Source organism: Gossypium hirsutum, chromosome A06 (genome assembly GCF_007990345.1).
Source record: "Gossypium hirsutum isolate 1008001.06 chromosome A06, Gossypium_hirsutum_v2.1, whole genome shotgun sequence".
In the NCBI taxonomy this organism is placed as follows: domain Eukaryota; kingdom Viridiplantae; phylum Streptophyta; class Magnoliopsida; order Malvales; family Malvaceae; genus Gossypium; species Gossypium hirsutum.
In genome coordinates this window covers 6,647,479-6,666,732 of record NC_053429.1, presented here as the reverse complement: position 1 = coordinate 6,666,732, position 19,254 = coordinate 6,647,479, and the positions used below count along the sequence as shown (strand labels likewise).

General features: G+C 32.7%; 1 long non-coding RNA gene across 2 annotated transcripts; it reads right to left on the bottom strand.

Moving 5' to 3' along the window:
* Positions 1 to 4,248: 4,248 nt before the first annotated feature.
* On the bottom strand, positions 4,249 to 8,259 carry LOC121230370 (uncharacterized). 2 transcript variants are annotated; one of them, XR_005928327.1, is made up of 6 exons: positions 7,135 to 8,259; positions 6,236 to 6,451; positions 5,842 to 5,883; positions 5,405 to 5,511; positions 5,219 to 5,303; positions 4,249 to 4,507 (listed from the first exon to the last, which is right to left on the bottom strand). It is a non-coding gene; the product is annotated as an uncharacterized lncRNA (long non-coding RNA). The 2 variants fall into 2 exon arrangements; XR_005928326.1 differs by having other exon boundaries at positions 6,236 to 8,259.
* Positions 8,260 to 19,254: the final 10,995 nt, after the last annotated feature.

Below are 19,254 nucleotides of genomic sequence, written 5' to 3'. Positions count from 1 at the left end.
TAAATTATTTAATATTAAAAAAAAGAAAGAAAATAATTTTTTTAACATGTGGCACATTTAACGTGTTACGCCAGATACTATTACTAGTAACGGCACTAAACAGTAGATTGGTATCTGTATAATAATACAATAACACTAGTGGTATCTCTATAAGTTTTAAAAGTTTAGTGACAAAAAATAAAAATTAACCGAAATAATAGTTGGTGTGAAAGTTCTTTTAATAGGTCGGGCGAGATTCAATTAATTGTTGAGTTGATGCTAAGATTGGTATCATACACTCGTTGTAGGGTAGGTGGAAGGGGGGATTTTTTAAATGGTAAAAAATTAATAAAAAATTTATTTTTTATATGAGAGATAAAAGAAGAATTTGATAATTAAGAGAGTATTAGTTGATAAAGTTTTATTTAATATTTAAATACTTTCATTTTTCATTTTTATTTTATAAATTTGATTTTTCATATCCTTTTTTATTTTTTTATAATTTTGATAAATAAAAGAGATAGGAATTACTTTAGTTTAAAAAAAGATAAATAATAGATAAATCTAAATTAATAATCCAAAGAATATGTTTAGAATAATATAATACTAAATAAATAAAATAAGAAGAACATGTTAAAAAACTCATAAAAGTTCATAATCATGTAACAACGTTTATAATTACTAGGTTATCACACGTTTAGGATGTGAGTACAAATAGTTTAAATTACAATAGTTTAAATTACAATGAAAATATAATTTAATATGAGTATTAATTGTAATTAAATATTTTATTTTACTTTTTCTAATTCAGTTTTTATTAGTTTTAAAATAGTATCAAAAATATATATTTTTTAATTTCAAGTAATAAATAATTTAAAATAATAAGATATTATTTATCAATAATTTTGAATAGTTTGAAGTACAATAAAAGTGTAATTCTGTCACACCCTGAAACGTCAAAGTTGGAAAGGTGAATTTGGGGATTAATTTGAAATGCTTACAAATTAAACAAGTTCTTATGGAAATAAGAGAAAGTGGCGGAATAGTTGTGAAAAGGTTGGATCTCAATCTTTGTTTCATTGAGTTTTAACTAGGAGCATTTTAGTGGGAGACATGATGGTTTTGGACATGTATACTTAGTGGTTGAGTTTGGGATAGGTGAAGAAATGTGTGAGATGTTATTTTCCGTGTAGTTTTCTTCATTTTTCAGTTCTTTCTTCATCTTCTTCACTAGTCTAGATCGAAAAAGAGAAAGATTAAGAAGCGATTTGCATGGATGAAGGTAGCTAAAGTTTGTGTATAAGTAACTAATTATTTATTAAGCTGCTAAGCTTCTTAACCTTATTGTGTTATCGCTTTAAGTAAATGAAAGAAAATTGAGGATTTTAGTTGTCTATCAGTTCTGTTTTGTATGGGATTAAGTTGTGGATAATCATTTTAATGGCCTCTACATGCAAACAAATTATAGTTTTTATGATAATGAAATATATTCGTTGAAGATTCTGAATTACTTGTTATGTTTTGTAAGTTGTTGGAGGCTCGGGTAGCAAAGGAAGAAGCTGAGTAGAAGGTTTTAGCGTCAACTTCCAGGTAATTTCCAATACTCAAGTCTTAAATAGATGTTTACGTTTTGGTATTGTTGTTTAGGTCTGTAACTTCTATCCTAGATGATGAATTCTATGGTTGGGTGATGATATATCAAGATGTATAGTGTGTGTAGACATGAAATTTGTATGGTTGGTTATAAGTCTATCTATGAGGTATAAATGAGATGTTTGATATGATGTCTACTGGTTATGTTGGTTAAGTGTTGAGTAAACTATACGTCATCCTATGGATGAATTTTGTGCAACAATGTAATACTCTATAACTGAATATTGATGTATCGTGAGGACTGTTGTGTTGATATGGAAATGCATGCAATATTAGCATATTGTGTGTCGTGTATGAACAATAGTGTTGATGGAATACCTGTGTATGAAATGCTTATGCATGAGATGCAGTGTGCGCAGAGTTGTTTTGGCAAATGAAAGATGAAGAAATGTCACGTTGTGCACTCTGTGCCATGTGTTATCTAGCTTTGCGGAGGTTCAGACGGATAGTACGGAGAATGTATATGCATGATTTTCGACTTTGTGGAGGTTCGGTTGGATTGTACGAAGATATACGCACAAGTGAATATGATAACCCAACATGGGTTTTATGAATGTTTGAGACTCTGCAGAATCTAAGACTTTGAGCCTCATATGTGTACGCAAAGTCCATGGCCAAGGCATATGAAAGTTATGAAAGATGTGGAAGCCCGTTAGAACTATCTTATATGTGGAAGTCCGTTAGGACTATCTTATAAGTAGAATTCTACAATAAAGGGATCCACTTGCATGAGTCCGTAAAGGAGTTTGTTCTCTTGTAATCTATCACCACGTGCAAGCTATATGTTTATGTGAATCCATAAATAAAAGATATGATAGTCTGAAATGACTATTTCATATGTATAATTCCACAATAGGGGATTCACTTTTAAGAATTTGCGAACATGATAATTGTTGTTAAAATTGGACCACTATGAATGGGATATTTGTTGTTGCGAAACAGAGGCAGGACTCAACGATCCGCTAAAGTTGTCAGCTTGATTACGATGAGTTGATTTACTTATCAATTCGAAATGAGGGTTTTCCTTATGAATCAACCGCCATGTTTTGTAAAGCATGAAACCACAAACTTGGGTCTAAAACAAGAATCCATCAGGATCGTAATATAAATCTGAGTTTGGCAGAACAAGCAATTAAAAACAGTTCGCAACTAGAACTATCCTCTAATATTTGCCTTATTTAAATTATCTATATTTATTTGAGGCAAAGGCTGATATAAGAGTCATTTAAGGGTTTTCTTTCATAAATCTGTAAGTAAAAATATGTAAAGGTTTCCTCTCAAGGAAGTAGTTGCATATAAGATTGCAGAGGCAACTAATGAGGGTAAGGTACTAAGTACAAATGAGCTAAATCATGCGAAGTAAATACCATGCCAAAGAGACTGGCAAACCGTCCTAGTATAAACAATCAGACATTAATTCTAAATCAATAAGTGTCAACTTGTTAGCATTCTGTTAATACAAGGTATGAATAACTCACTAAGTTCATTTGAACTTATGTTTGTAACATTATATATTGTAGCTAATAAAGGAATTCAATAGTTCGTTGAGGGACCAAACCAGACCAGAATCCATCGTATCTGGACAGTTGTGCTTCCTAATCATAATATGTATACCATGGGGCAACCTAAAGGTGAAGTCTCAGGGTCAAAGTCTTATTTATAATTAGTTTTGATAAATATATTGTTTTCAAAACTAAGCTAATATTTGATATATTTAAACTACTTTGTAAAATATTTGCTATCTTAAATTAAGATTGCATAATGGAAATAAATTCTTTTCTGAAATTTATTTTTTTTAAATTGAATAATATTTAAATACAAAATATAAATATTATAAATTTACTTCATCATCAATTAGATTAATCTTATATCTATCCTTGGTGCCATTTTTCATTCGATTATAACTCAATTTTGGTATTTCATTCTTTTTTAAATGTTTTTAACTAAAGATATCACTACAGTAAAACAGGTTTTTAGTGGCGTTTTTTAGGTTTATAAGCGCCGCTAAAACTATTTGCGGTGCTTTTACAAACGCCGCAAAAAACGCCGCTAAATTTTGCGATGTTTATATAAAACAGCACTGCTAAAGAATATGACCTTTAGCTGCGCTTTTCCCACAAACACCGCTAAAGACCATGACCATTAATGGCGCTTTTCTCACAAACGCCACTAAAAAACATGACATTTAGCGGCTCTTTTTTCGAAAATACGGCTATAGAATAGACCTTTAGTGCGCTTTTCTAGCAAATGCCTTTAAAAAAATGACCTTTAGCGGTGTTTTTTTCACAAATGCCACTAAAAGACATGACCTTTAGCGACGCTTTTTTCGAAAATGCCACTATAAAACAGACCTTTAACGACGCTTTTTCCACAAACGCCGCTAAAGAACATGACCTTTAAAAAAAATTCTAATTAAATAATATTTATTTCTATGATAAATATTATATTATGTTTTATTTTTGAAATTTGAACTTTAAACTATATACTTTTAAAGATAAATAAAAAAATATTAATTAAATTAAATTTTCTATTAAAATTTTAACTTTAAAACTGAATATAAAAATTAATGAATTTAAATTTAGAATTTAAATATTATGTTTAAATAAATGAGCAATCTACCTCACAGCTCATCTGATTTATATTAACTCGGCCAATTATAAAAGAAGCTACAAGACTCGTAATAATTAATTATCATGGTTAAAGAAGCTAGTACACAAGGTAGCTACAAAACCCTGTTTTCATAACACAAAATTCAAGTTTCGACTAAGATGAATGACCATGGAATGCAACATTAAATAACATTCCACTTGAAGAAGTGTTAAGCCTTGGCTTTTCCAGCTTGAAGAGATTGAATCCTCTGCCTCACCTTCAATATCTAAAAGATGCAAAACCAAATGATCAGATTCATCGTCACTTTGGCAGATAAATCTAGTTACAATCTATTATCCACACCGAGGTGCCTAGATTCTAGACTCTAGAGTTTGATATTAAGAATACACAAACATTTTTCAGTGGTTTGATTTCATATCTAGAGAATATTAATAGAAACTCATATTGATGGTTGTTATTCCAGTTTAAGAGATGCACACTTCCATAAAACCCAAAAATCATATGGATTCATGTAAAAAGCATATGGTAAATGCTAATAGTATTAATTAAAATATTGCATGATGTCTACTAATGAGAAAAAGGATATCCTTAACATCATTTTAAAGATCAGCCAGCATGCAATAGAACACATAATGGAGCACAAAACTTATAGTGAAGGTAGAAAAGATATACCTCCCACTTTTTTTAGAATATCTACGACTACTTCACTCATTTTACATGTTTAGACACTCTATTCGTAAATTCAATTTTAACCTTAACTTGCGTATGTATTTAAAATTCGGTCCAACATGTAGTTGATTAAAGTTATTTTTTATGAGAAGATAATGTAAAAGGATTGCAAATGTTTATAAATGTCGGATAAATTTATGTTTTTTTTTTCTTGTACTCCTTCCATGATTACTATTATTCACAAAGATTGCTTGTAATAAGAAAACTAGAGTAAGGAACCAAGAAAAGGAAGGAAAAATATTCTTACTGCCATGGAATATCGCCTGCAATCAGCCATTCTCCTTCTTTGTCTTGGTAGGTGAGAATATAATCATCTTCATCACATTTTTTGTCTGTTCATGACAGGAAAAAGAAAAAAGCAAGCTGAATATTGAGGTTTTTGGTATTTTTTTTTATCTTTTGAGGAATTTATGTATATAATCAATGACTTTACCTTTGGAAAACATGGTGATCAAGGAGTTGGTAAGTGATTGATAAGAGTGATAAAGCTTTATATCAATCTTTTTTATTATTGGTATTCTGTTAGTGCAGTGCTTTGTCCTACATATGGAACAAATCAAGCAAGCTTAAGTTCATAATTTCATTTATATGCTACTTGGATTTGGATATTACTATAAGACATGGATTCGTATTAGACAGGAATATGAGATTTTTCATATATTTGGAGAGTTATTAGAGAATTATATCCTATATCATGTCTGATATATTTTTAATATAAGGTGTCGATTCTTTAAAAAGAAATAATGAAAAAATCAGAGCACAATCTATGTTAAAATAATACAATGAAAGCGGGTTTTGACATTTTTGGTTCAGTAGAATATTTAAAATGAGCTCAGGAATTAGGTATTTATAAGAGAAACCATGTCATACCTTTTTCTAAAGCTCAGAAATTGATTCAACCATAAGTTGATTCTGCGAGTTAAACATTATCAACAGCCAAGTTATGTTGCTGCAGAATTGCAAAATTATATGCATGCATGCATAACTCTTCGTACAAAAGATTTGATATTCAAATTTTGAGTTTATTAAAAAAATTTAATTAGAGGGGCAAATTTAAAGGCAAGCAAGGACTTGACTCTTCAAAATTGAAAAATGGTCTATTTAAAAGATTTTTGAATTCACCCCTAATTGTTTATGTGGTTGAGACGCTATTTTTAATCAATACGATAAAATATTGGACCAATTTAAAATATAAATCATGAAAATCTTTTACACTAAGGAAAATAATGTTTTAGTATATATATTGTTGGAGAGTGATTTAAACCTTTTTAGATCTTATGCGTTTAAGGGCAGAGTCAAGTTGTTGCTCCAAATTTTGAAGCTCTCTAAGACTCAAATTCTGGATATCTTCTCCTTCGTAATGGAGAAAGATGCATGCCTTGAATGTATCTGAAATTTGAAGCCATTGGGGGTACCTCAGGTTTCTTTATAAAGTCTCCATTCTAGCTTTAAGTTTTGCATGTTCCCAGGTCTAGTTTCCCTATAAAAGAACATATTGAAATCATCCCAAGTCAACAAGTAGAACAGATTTGATGTCTTCAAATTTTTCATGGTCTGATCCATGAACATTCCCTTTCAAAATGAAACCGAAAAAACATGTTTTAAAAAAAATTAAAGATTTGTACAAGAGGGTTGAGTTTACATTTTGTTGAATTTCATCTCAATATACTATCTTTCATATCGTTCAAGAATCCTTTCCAAATATATTTCTAAACCAACCAAAAAGGACTATAGAAAGACCAATACAAAATGAAATTTTGAGAAACTTGAATGAAGAAATAACATTAAAAATTTTCCACATGACTAGACAAAAAATAACAATGAGGTAATATTAATGGTATAAAACTCAAACTTAATCTAAAAGTCCAGTCAGAATCTAAAACTCCATAATAATTGTTGGAGTTTATAATAAAAGCCATGGTTAATCATATTTATACGTAACAACCAAAACTGTAAATCCATGTCTGCAATTAAGTTAAATCAATAACTCATCCTAATACTAAGTAAATGTGCCAAAAACAATTATTAAGAATAAATCAAATCATTTATCGACCAAATACATGTCTTAACAAGACAAAGTTAAAGAAATAAAAGTCATTACAAAAGAAAATTAACCCCAATCAAATATACGTTAATCAACCACTGTAAGAATGGTAGGCTTACCTAACTTTTCACGTCTTCCCATGGTTTCAGTCGCAAAATCTTTATATACATATATGATATTATTATATATGTATACATACATATATACATTATTCACACACTAAATATTTATAAGATTAAAAACAAGTTTATTAAAAGAAAATAGAAACACAATGGATAATAGCCGTGTGCAACCATGCCAATAGTGTTAGCAATATCCTTTAAAAATAACTCAAGATAATTTTCTTTATCCAACAAGTCAAAATCTCAATAAGATGTCTAAGGTCCAATCTACGTGAGCAACCAAACTTTGGGACAGCTGCAAGCCATGGATCATGCAATAAGCGACAACAACAACTCTGGAACCAGGCAGCTAGTATGCGGCTATTGTGTGAGAGAGCAGCGGTGCACTGGTGGCTGCTGAGTTGAGGCATGATGCAGACGAGGCAGGTGCAGCGCTGGAGAAATGACCTGGTGCAACCTATATTGTGCTAGTTGCTAGCTGTCATGGTTACGTGAGAGCAAGGACGTGGGCTATATTGGAAGGGAGAATTGACGATGGTGGGCGGTGGCGATGGCGATAGCAGACCGCAAGGAGCTGACGGCACACAATAAGACCCTTTTTTTAAGGACAAGACAAAGGCACAGAGTATTTGGAAGAACACATGTTGCCATGTTGGCGACAGAGAAAAAGAAAAATGAAAATAGGGGGAACGGAATATGGGAAAAGGACGTGATTTGGTGTTTTAAAAAGCTATGGCCAATTGGCAATTAAGCCCTTGGGCTTATTCCTTCTTAAAAACTCTCCTCTTCTCCCCTTCTGATTTAGTCCCAAGCCTTAAAAATTTTCAGTTTCCATTTTTTTGATTTGATCCTTGGTCCAATTCATTATCCATTAACTTCTAAAATGTTAATTGAAATTATTAACTACAAAAATAGATTTTTCGGTATTAAAACCACTTTACAATAATTAATCCCAGATGAACCTCATGGTGTTATTATAACTTCGTAAAATTCAACATCGGAAATTTCGAAGCATTAACAGTCTTCTGTTACCATTTTACACCAAAATATTATATCCATTAAAAAGATTCTTGTCATAATAGACTCCCACATCATATGAACTTTTTAAAAAAATTCTTTTTTTTCTTTTACATTATTTCTTTCTTTATTATTATCTTTTCCTTTTTTTTGTTCCTTTATAATGTCTAGCAATGTCAACAATGCTCGAAATTGGTCCTCCTGAGGTCAAGAAGTTGGTGATTAATTTTGTTTTTTAACTTCACTACCTACTTGCTCGACCTAGAAAGATCAAAATTTCTTTCATTGATCAATATCAATGTTTTCAAAATTGGACTGGACCAGCAAGTTGAATTGGAACCAGTCGAGGTATCGATATGAAGATAGAGTTGAATTGATTTAACTCTTGAATCGATACAGATCGGTTGAACCAAGCAAAAAAAATAGTTGAATTGTTTTCTCTATTATTTAAATATTTTTATTTTTATGACTTTTTAATAATATTTGGGTCGTGACCTTTGCTATTATTTTAGATGTGTGTTGGCCCATCCTTGAAGACCGACCACTTCGAGCAACAAATCTTTGCAAATTAGATCTAACCAAATCAAACGATTAGATCCCTTTGTTATAAGAAGATTAGACTGAATTATTTGAAAATATTATTTTGGAGATACTTGACTTATCTTGGACTTTATTAGGATATTTTCAATGTTGATTTTATTGCTACTTTGATGAGGTTTTAAGATTGTAATTGATAAAGCATTTTAGGTCGAAAATTGTATATATTCAAAAGACTTAGGTTTTTTATTGAGAGTTTAGCACTTATCCTTTTTATTAGGAATCCATTATTGTAAGTGCATGATTTAAGTAAATAAGTGAGTCACTTGATTTACAATTTAAGTTTTTAGGGAAAAACTTAGTAGAGAGAGATCTAATTTTATGTGCAAAAGTGAGGTTGTTATATCAGCGTATGATAGAACTTAAATCATTGTTCATATAAGGTTAAAGATAATGGATTACATCTCTGGGTAAGGCCTTGCAGATGTAGGGAAATTGAATTACATAAATAGTTATGTTGTGTTCCTTGTTCTTCTTTCGCAGTTACACTGGTAGTTATAATTATTCCTTGCACTGCTTACTATGTTCTTGCAACTATCAACTGATTCTTCATTTTGGTTGATGGTCACTAAACTAACTAAAAAATTGACTAAGGCAAGGGCCCTATCGAACAATAGTATAGTTAAGGTAAGACCAAAAATATCATATCCACAAGGATTAAAAGTACTAGTAATTACTATCTTTTTATTATCTAGCCTAAGAATTGAAGGGATGTTTTTAAATTAAGATAAGCTATCTAATTAACGAAGAACATGACAAAGATTAAAGTTGGAAAATAATTTTGGAAAACCGATTAAGAAGACAATACCTAAGGAAGAATTCACCTAGACTTCACTTATTACTTTTGAATTAGACGATTTATTCACTTGACTTAATCCGTAGAAATCCCTGATTTAAGTTAATATCTTTCTCGAGACTAAAAACAACTGACTCTAGGTTGATTAATTGAAATCTCTTTCTAATTAAAACTTATATTGTCGCATTAATTCAATCTATGGATTTTCTTATTAGATTTGACTCTAATCTGGCAGATTAATGTCATCCTATGTCTAGGATTGCATGCAACTCCACTTAATTATGGAAGATCTACTCTTAAACAAGGACTTTTTGTAACGACCCAAATTTTAAGGTCATTGGAAAATTAAATTTTTGGGTCATAATTTCTGCACAATGAATTCGTAAATATTTATTAGAAATATTTACGAAGCTAGTAGTGTAGTTAATTAGACTTTGGTTAAGTGAATTAAGGCTAATTTGGTGAAAGGACTAGATTGAATATAGTGTAAAAGTTTAATTGTAGAATAGAAAAAATTCAAGGGATTAAATTAGCAAATAAGCCTTATGTGACAAGTGTGTGGTAAGAATAAATACATGTCTATTATTTTAATTGGTACAAATGTATGAATATATATGTATTTACTTAATATTTAAGAAATAATAATTATAATTAAAAATATAATATAATAATATAAATTAAGGTAAATAAAAAGAAATAAAATAAAGAAAAAGGAAAGAAAGAAGGACGAAATAGAACAGGGAAAGAAAGAAAGAAAAAGGGAAAAATAGGGCTTTAAGGTTCAAGCTTTAAGTGGTAAGTCATTTTAATCCCTTTTCTTGTAATTTTGGTGTCTATGGAATCCCAGGAAGAAATACTATTTGAATTATGTAGAAATTTAGGAAGTTATTAAATTTTTAGATGTTGATTAAGTTGAATGAATGGAAGAATTATTGGTTTAATTGATAGAAATTTAAGTTAGAAGTAGGAGAAGGATTAATTTGTAAAGATCGATATAAGTTTTGTTATAGTAGGGACTAAATTGTTTAAATTGTAGAATTAATGTTTTATGCTGAAAAATTTAAGAGTTGGAATGGTTTAAAGTGATAATTGAATGAAAATATATGATTTATTTTGAAGAAAAGAATGGTTATGGTGATAGGACTAAATTGGAATTTAAGCAAAAGTTGTGTAGAAATTGAAATGTGTAATGTGATATAGTATGTTGATAATTTTTAAATTGTTTAATTTCTCGTAGCTAACGTAGTACCGGAAACATCGTCAAAGAAGGGAAAAGAGAAAGTGAACGAGAATATCGAGTAAACTCGAGAACTACGGTTTGATTTCTATAAACTATGCTTAATAATTTAATAAAAGTAATTGCTATTTTTAATTGTTAGCATGTATGATAAATGAAATGATGAAAATTGTTACTATTTCTGTATCAAAATGAAATGATTTGAATACCCTATTAACAGTGTCAAGCTAGATGGATAAAGTTGGCATGCCATATGATTGAAAGTGTTAAGGGATATTTCGATTGTGTGTCGATGAGTCACTATATGTGTCTACTACTGTTACTGTTTCGGATTCGTTCCGAAGAGGTACTCTGTACCTGACTGTTACTGTTACTGTTACTGTTACCCTTACGATATATTTCGGCTTCGGCCGATGAAACACTGTGTGATATCTCAGTGTGTGGGTTGGATCCGTGTATCCATCCAGGTCCGATTGTTATTGATTACGTGACTGTGACTGTTATATGATTATTAGAAGGTATCGAATGATATGAAATATATATAAAGAATCGCTTAATTATATTTAAGGGCAATAAGATGAAGACCAAAGATTAAGCTATTAAGGTTATGAAAGTAAATTTTTTGAGTTACAATACATATAGATGGCTTATTATTGTTCTAAGCATTAGTTTATAGAAATACGACTGTGTGTATACTCAGCGTACGGTATGTTTCCGTGCACAGGACTAGGTACAAAAGAAAGCTAAAGACTCAGCATCCAAGCCAATCCTGGACTTAAAGTGGTGAATACTTTTCTTTTGGTAAAATGGCATGTATCTAGGTTGTTAAGGTGTTATTTTGTACATGATAGTGAATAAGCATGAAAGTTGTTGAAGCATGGTATGAAATTTGCATATTTTGGAAGTTAAACTTACATGAGTTTGACTAGTATGATAATGTAGTATAATTTTGATATGAATTGTGGTACATAATCCTTAAGAGGTATTGAAGTGAATGAATGAATATTTGCTAAGTTTGAATGGCATAATGAAAGATATTTGATTTAAGAACTATTAGTAAATGTTTGAGCGTGAATTAGGTGTGTTTAACATGTGAAAATCGTTTTAAAATGATCAAAAGTCAGGTTTTCACACGGCCAAGTTACATGAGCGTGTGCTCAGGCCGTGTGGCTCTCTGTTTATGTTACACGGGTTGTCCCCACAGTCGTGTGTGCAAGTCAGATCTGCCCACGGCCTGGCCCCACAGCCATGGGAACCACGCAGGCTGGCCACACGGGCGTGTGCCCCTATCTTCAAGGAAAAATTTTCAAAGTTGCCAGTTTAGTCCCGAACCACTTCTAAAACATGTATTGGGCCCCGTAGGCCCATATTAGGGACTTTATGATGAAATTTGAAAAGAATTGATCTAGAATGTAAAATTTATGACTTGGTTTTGTATAAATGCTAGTGTATATGTCCAGTAATGCCTCGTAACCCTATTCTGATGACGGTTTGGGGTTAGAGGGTGTTACACTTTTGCTCCACTGAATAAGCATATCAGATTTAAATTAATATCATGGAATATTAAAACAAGGATTAAAACTCATAACTAAGAACAAGAAAAGTATTTATCATATAATTCAAATAATAATAAGATCTGTTTTAGGCTTCATCTCCCCTAGGTATTTAAGGAGTTTAGTTCATAATGATAGGGGAAAACATCTCAAAATTAGGAAAACAACAAAACATAAAGAAACCCAAAGAACTTCTAAGAAAATTAAATGGAGATCTTCAGTCTTGAAGTAGATCCTGCTTCCGAGCTGATTCTGATGGTTGTCTTCAAGTATTTTCTGCTTTCTCCTCTGCGGCCCCCCTTTGATCCTCTTTTAGGGTGTTTATATAGACTTTGGAATGCTTTAAAACCCTAAAAATTAGCCTTTTCTGAGTAGAATTAGACTTGGGCTTGACAGGGACACGACCGTGTGCCACACCCATGTGAAGGTGCTCAAGCCGTGTGTAATTCTGAGTTGGTTTTTAGCTGACACAGTCATTACACACGGGCGTGTGGCCTAGCCGTGTGTCACACACGGGCATTTGGATTGCCCGTGTGGAACTATCTAGGCTGTATGAAACACTAAATTAGGCCCATTTTGTTCGTTTTTGGCCCGTTACTTGCTCTTTTTGCTATACTAAGCTCTATTGAGTATAAAACATGAAATTAGAGGATTAGAAGCATCAAATTCAATAAATCTTATGATAAACCTTCCAAAAATATGCCAAGCATGGGGTAAAAATATGTATATATTATGGTTTATCAAATATCCCCACACTTAAGCATTTGCTTGTCCTTGAGCAAAATTCTCAACTCACAATTAAAATTAATTCTTCTTAACTTATAATTCTCATCAATAATGTTTCGAAATAATCCACAAATAATCATACATTGAGAATTTTAACTAAAAGAACATCAAAGTTTTAAACAATCTAAGTTGAGCATTTTAATCATAAAATCATAGGTATCTCCCCTTATCTAAATAATAACCTTTAATTCCAAATTGGCAAGGGTTGACATCCTCACTAAAGATTCACTAAAATCACTCAAATTTTTTAAGGTCCAACAATTAAGCACTCAATAGTCAAACATGAAAAATTATGACCATAGGCTTTCATGAAAATCAAATCGCCACCATTATAAATGAGATGATACACAAATCAAAAGGTCTTTAACAGGGTTGTAATGGAGCTTGGGTTAAAGGTGTAGTTAAATGCTGAAAAAGAGGGTTAGAATCAAGATTAATTTAATAAATTACCCAACTTAGAATAAAGCTAATTACTGAATTACAAACAAGTGACAGAATTAAAACTTTCCAAAATGAAGTAAGCTTCCCCTCAATATAATAACTTTAATTTATCCAAGCTCTTTAAAACAATATGTGATTGAATGAATATAAAAATACGAGTTTTTTTTACTAAGAATAAGAACATAATGGAAAGTATAAAATAATTCAGCAACTGAAATGGACGAAAATAGTTAGGTAACTAATCAAATCAAATCTCGATAAAAAGGGAGTCAATAAAAAGGGAGAAATTCTTAACGAATCAAAAAGGGTTAAGTCATGGGTTAACATTAAGGGGAAAATCAAGAAACAATGGTTAAGGCTCAAAGAGGTTTACTAAGGGTGAAATATGTGGGTAGGCTTTTTATGAAGTAAGTGAGTTAAAACCTAAGTGCTTTTATCATCTCAGTATATCAAATCAAAGTTGTGGTCTTGACATGCATAATCTAAGCGAGTTCTAGAATAAAAAATTGTCAACATTCATAACCAATAAAATAAGTGAGCAAGAAAAATATATGCTCTAAAAGGCTCAAGATTTCACGAAAATTATGGGTATTTGATGTCAATCTTGTAAATTCAAAACTTCAAGATAATACCTCAATTCAGAGAAACAACATAGCAATTTTAATTCTCAAAAGTCAACTTATCATGCTTGATTCTCTAATGTCTTAAAGTTTAAACAATCAATGCACAATTACTTATGATTTAATTCAAAACATATCAATAAAAATTATAAGTCAATCAGAATTTACTCTAATCATAATATGAGAAAATTATTTGAGAACGAGATAAAAATTCAGGGATTTTCTAATAATCATATAAATAACCTCCCCACACTTAAGATGTACATTGTCCTTAATGTACAAAGATAAATAATAACAATATAAGCATGATATCAGAAGAGAGGGAGAGAAGCGAAACTGGCCTAAATTTTTGGATGAAATCCTTGGAATAGTGAAAGCTAGAATTATAAATATGGCCAATGATGTGTATGAGTCAAAGCTGCTATTAAGAAAATAAACATAACTGTGAAGAGAATTAAAGGGTTACTCGATAATAGCCATAAAGATAAACATAGTTTAAAAGTATAAACGACTTGTTGAGGTGGCTGGGGCTGGGGAAGAAGACAAAAGAAAAAGCTAGGGTTTGGGGATTTAAAATAGTGGTACGGTCGTGTTAAGGCCTCGTGTTGGGCCACACGGCCGTGTTACACGCTCGTGTGACTCGTCCTATAGCCCGTGTTTATCGTGAATTTGATAGCTTAGTTTTCCACACGGCCGTGGCACACGCCCTTGTGTCCAGGCGTGTGGTTCACACGGTTGTGTCGCATAGCCGTGTAGTACATTTTTCGTTTCTCCCACGCCCGTGTGTCCCTTCCGTGTCTCTCACTCGGCTGTGGCACTTTCCCTTGTTGGCCTCTGACTTGTTAAAATTTGAAAAATTAAGCTCCAGGTTTCATATGGCCAAGGACACTCCCGTGTGTACTAGTCGTGTGCTTCACACAGCCGTGTCACACTGCCATATGGCTCGAGTTTATGGCCGTGTGTATGTTGATACTTGGGAATTTTTAACCCTGTTTCCATATGGCCAAGGACACACCCGTGTGTCCTGGCCGTGTGGGTCACAGTACCTATATTAACAAATGAAAAATAGATAAAATAAACGGGTTAATGGTTTTAGTGCTTGAGTTGCCTCCTGAAAAGCACTTATTTAGAGTCTAAGCTCGACTCACCTCAATTTCCTGTGGTCACGGTGGTTTGAGGAGTTGAAACTCCTTATCCCTACTACCAATTCTATCAAAATAAGGTTTGAGTCGAGTATTATTTACCTTGAAAGTTCTGAATTCAGTATGTGTTACCTCGACCGTACCGTGTGGGAAGATATTCAATACCATGAAGGGAGTTGCTCCGTCTACATTGGAGTTTGAAGTGATGATATGAGGGTCGGCGTTATCCAACAGTACCTTGTCAACCTTAAATTGATTTGTTTCAATCTTAAGTTCGTCATGGCGATGCTTTGGTTCATCGTGTATTCTTGGTTTCTCCTTAACCGTTGTTTGCCATTCATCTAGTTCCTTGATCTATAGCCTTCACTCTTTGTAAATGGTTCCGTTGTTGTTACATGAACTAAAACGTTGCTCATTTGTGCTCTTCGGGTGTGTTTCCTGCAAAGAAGGTTAAACAACAAGGTTACTCACATTAAAAGAACTTGTGTAATCATCTCGATCACTAGTCTTTCTGATAGAATCATGAGCTTGGAGTTTAGTCAGGTAATCGCCTACCCTAAGTATTAACTCACCTATACTGACATCAATAATAGTCCTAGCAGTTGTTAAAAAGGGTCGTCCTAAGATTAAAGGAATATCACTATCCTCATCTATGTCTAAAATAACAAAGTCTACTAGGAATATAAATTTTTCAATTTTAACAAGCACATCTTCAATTATACCTCTAGGAAATTTAATGGTTTTATCAGCCAATTGAACGTTCATCCTAGTTTGTTTGGGTTTCTCAAGTCCTAGTTGTTTAAACATTTTATAAGACATAACATTAATACTTGCCCCTAAATCAGCTAAAGCATTGTTAACATTTAAACTACCAATTAAACAAGGAATCGTAAAACTCCCTAGGTTTTTCAGTTTGTTGGGTAGTTTGTTTTGTAGAATAGCTGAGCAGACTATATTTAACTCCACATGTGATGACTCATCTAACTTCCGTTTGATTGATAAAATCTTTTTTAAAAATTTAATTACGTTTGGCATCTGCGAAAGAGCTTCAATAAACGACAAGTTAATATGTAATTTTTTTAATAATTTAAGAAATTTACCAAATTGTTCGTCCGTGTGGTCTTTCCTTGTCACATTGGGGTATGGCACACGAGGTTTATACTCTTTGCTTACCAATTTTTGTTTATCATTGCTTACATCAACCTCACATTTATCTACCACATTGTCTTGCCTCGGTTTCGGTTCATCTTCAACTAACCCTTCATCATTGTGCACAGGAATGGCAGGAAGTTGCTCTCTTGGGTTAATTTCAGTGTTACTTGGTAGGCTACCTTGTGGTTATTCAGAGATCAACTTAGCAAGCTGTCCTATTTAATTTTTGAGCCCTTGAATCGACGCTTGCTAATTCTTAAGTGTTATTTCAGTATTCTGAAAACGAGCTTCTGACACCGAGATAAATTTTGTAAGCATCTCTTCAAGGTTCGGTCTCTTCTCTTGTTGGTAAGGTGGTCGTTGAAAACCTGGAGGATGTTGTGGCCTTTGATTCCCATGGCCTCCCCATGAGAAATTTGGGTGGTTCCTCCAACCTGCATTGTAAGTGTTACTGTAAGGATTATTTTGAGGTCGATGATTATTACCCAATAATTTATTTGCTCGTTCTCCATGTTGGGGCTGTAGAGTGGGTATTCCGAATTGCTCATTCCACCTCCACTTGCATCGCACTGCATTACTGAATGTACCTATGGAGAACCAAAAAAACCATCAATCTTTTTATTCAAGAGTTCTACCTAATTTAAAAGCATAGCAACCGAGCGACGTTAAAAACACCAGCTGCTTTGGTCGGTTTTGTTCTAATGACTACCTAGTGGAGGGATTCAAACCGTTGTGGAAAGTTTGAACCTGTAGCCAAAGAGGTAACCCATGGTGAGGGCACATTCTCAATAAATCTTTAATAAACCGTAAATTATACATATTTTTACCCCATGTTTAATGCATTTTATGGATGATTTCTCATTAGAATTGGTGAATTTGATGCTCCTAATGCTTTAATTTCATATTTTATACTTAAGAGAGCATAGGAGAGCGAAAGGAACGAGAAACGGGCCAAAAACAGAGAAAATGGGACAAAGTACAAAATCAACACGGCCTGGACCTCCTCACACGGGTAGACTACACGGCCGTGTCAATTTGACAGGCTCGAGCACGGCCTGAAGTAATCGAACACGGGCGTGTGCCACAGGCGTGTCCTTACTGAGCCCAAGTTGAGTCCAATTCGGAAAAGGCTAATTTTGAGGGCTTCTAGGCATTCCAAAGCCTATAAATACACCCGAAAGGATGAAAAAAATGAAGAAGGAGAAGGGGTAGTAAGGAATTACTCCAAGGAAGCCGATTGATCCATCTCAGAAATCGGATTCATCATCAAGATTGAAGATCTCTCCTCAATTTCCCTTCAGGAGTTTTGGGTTTTCTTTATGTTTTGTATGCTTTATTCTTCTGAGATGTTTTCTTATTTAGTTATGAACTAAAACCCCTAAATACCTAAGGGGAATGAAACCTAAGATGAATCTTGTTATTATTTTCTGAATCGTATGATAAATATTTAACTTGTTCTTAATTATGTGTTCTTAATTCTTGTTTTGATATCCCAGGATACTGATTCAAGACATGCTCTTATTCAGAGGAGGAATAGACCCTGTCTAAGAGTACATTTGTCATAATTAAGCGGAGTTGATTGCGCGCCTAGACATAGGGTGACAAGATTTTATCGGATTAGGGTGAAACCTAATAAGGGGATCCATTGATCGAGTTAATGCAATCCTTAATTAGAGAAAAGTCACGGTTATTCAATCTAGGGATTAGACGTTATTAGTCTTGAATAGGGATAATAACATAACTTAGAGATCTCTACGGAATAAGTTGAATGAATAAATCGTTTGATTCGGGGCCAGAATAACAAGTAAAGTCTAGGTGGATTTTTCCTTAGGTATTGTCTTAAGTCAATTGATTTTTCCCAAAAGCAATTCCCCAATTCTTTTCTCTATGCGTTCTTAGTTTAGATAATTAGTTAATTAAAACAAAACCTCTTTATTCTTAGGCTAGATAATAAAAAGACAGTCATTACTAGTACTTTTAGTTCCTTTGGGTTTGACAATCCGGTCTTGCTAAAACTACACTACTGTTCGATAGGTACACTTGCCTACATCACGATAATAGTTTGTTTAAGAACGAGTAATTATAAATATTTAAAACCTATCACGAAATCACGCGATCAAGTTTTTGGCGCCGTTACCGGGGAACTAAGATATTATGAACGCTTAATTTTTATTACTTTAGCCATTTATTTTTCTTGCAATTTAATTTAATTTTTTTATTTTTATTATTTATTAACCTATTTTTTCTTTCTCTTGGCTGGTTTTTATAGTTTATGACTAGAAGAAACCCGTCGGGACCATTACTTTTTTACGAAGAAATCAATCGTACTCAACCCCCAACGGAAGAGATGGCTGAAAACCAAGGTGGTCAGCTACCTCCTGCAATTGCGGTTAATCAAAATCCTGCTCCACGCACTATGTATGATTATGCTAAACCTTCTTTAACAGGAACTGAATCAAGCATAGTTAGACCTGCTGTAGCTACAAATACTTTTGAATTAAAACCTAACATTATTCAAATGATATAGCAATTTGTTCAGTTTGATGGTTTGTAGAATGAAGATCCCAACGCTCATTTAGCCAAGTTCTTAGAACTATGCAATATATTTAAAATTAATGGCGTTTCTGATGATGCCATATGTCTTCAGTTGTTTCCCTTTTCATTGAGGAACAAAGCTAAACAGTGGTTGAACTCGTTGCCACGAGGGTCAATTACTACTTGGGAACAAATGACCGAAAATTTTTTACTAAAATATTTTTCGCCGGCTAAAACAGCT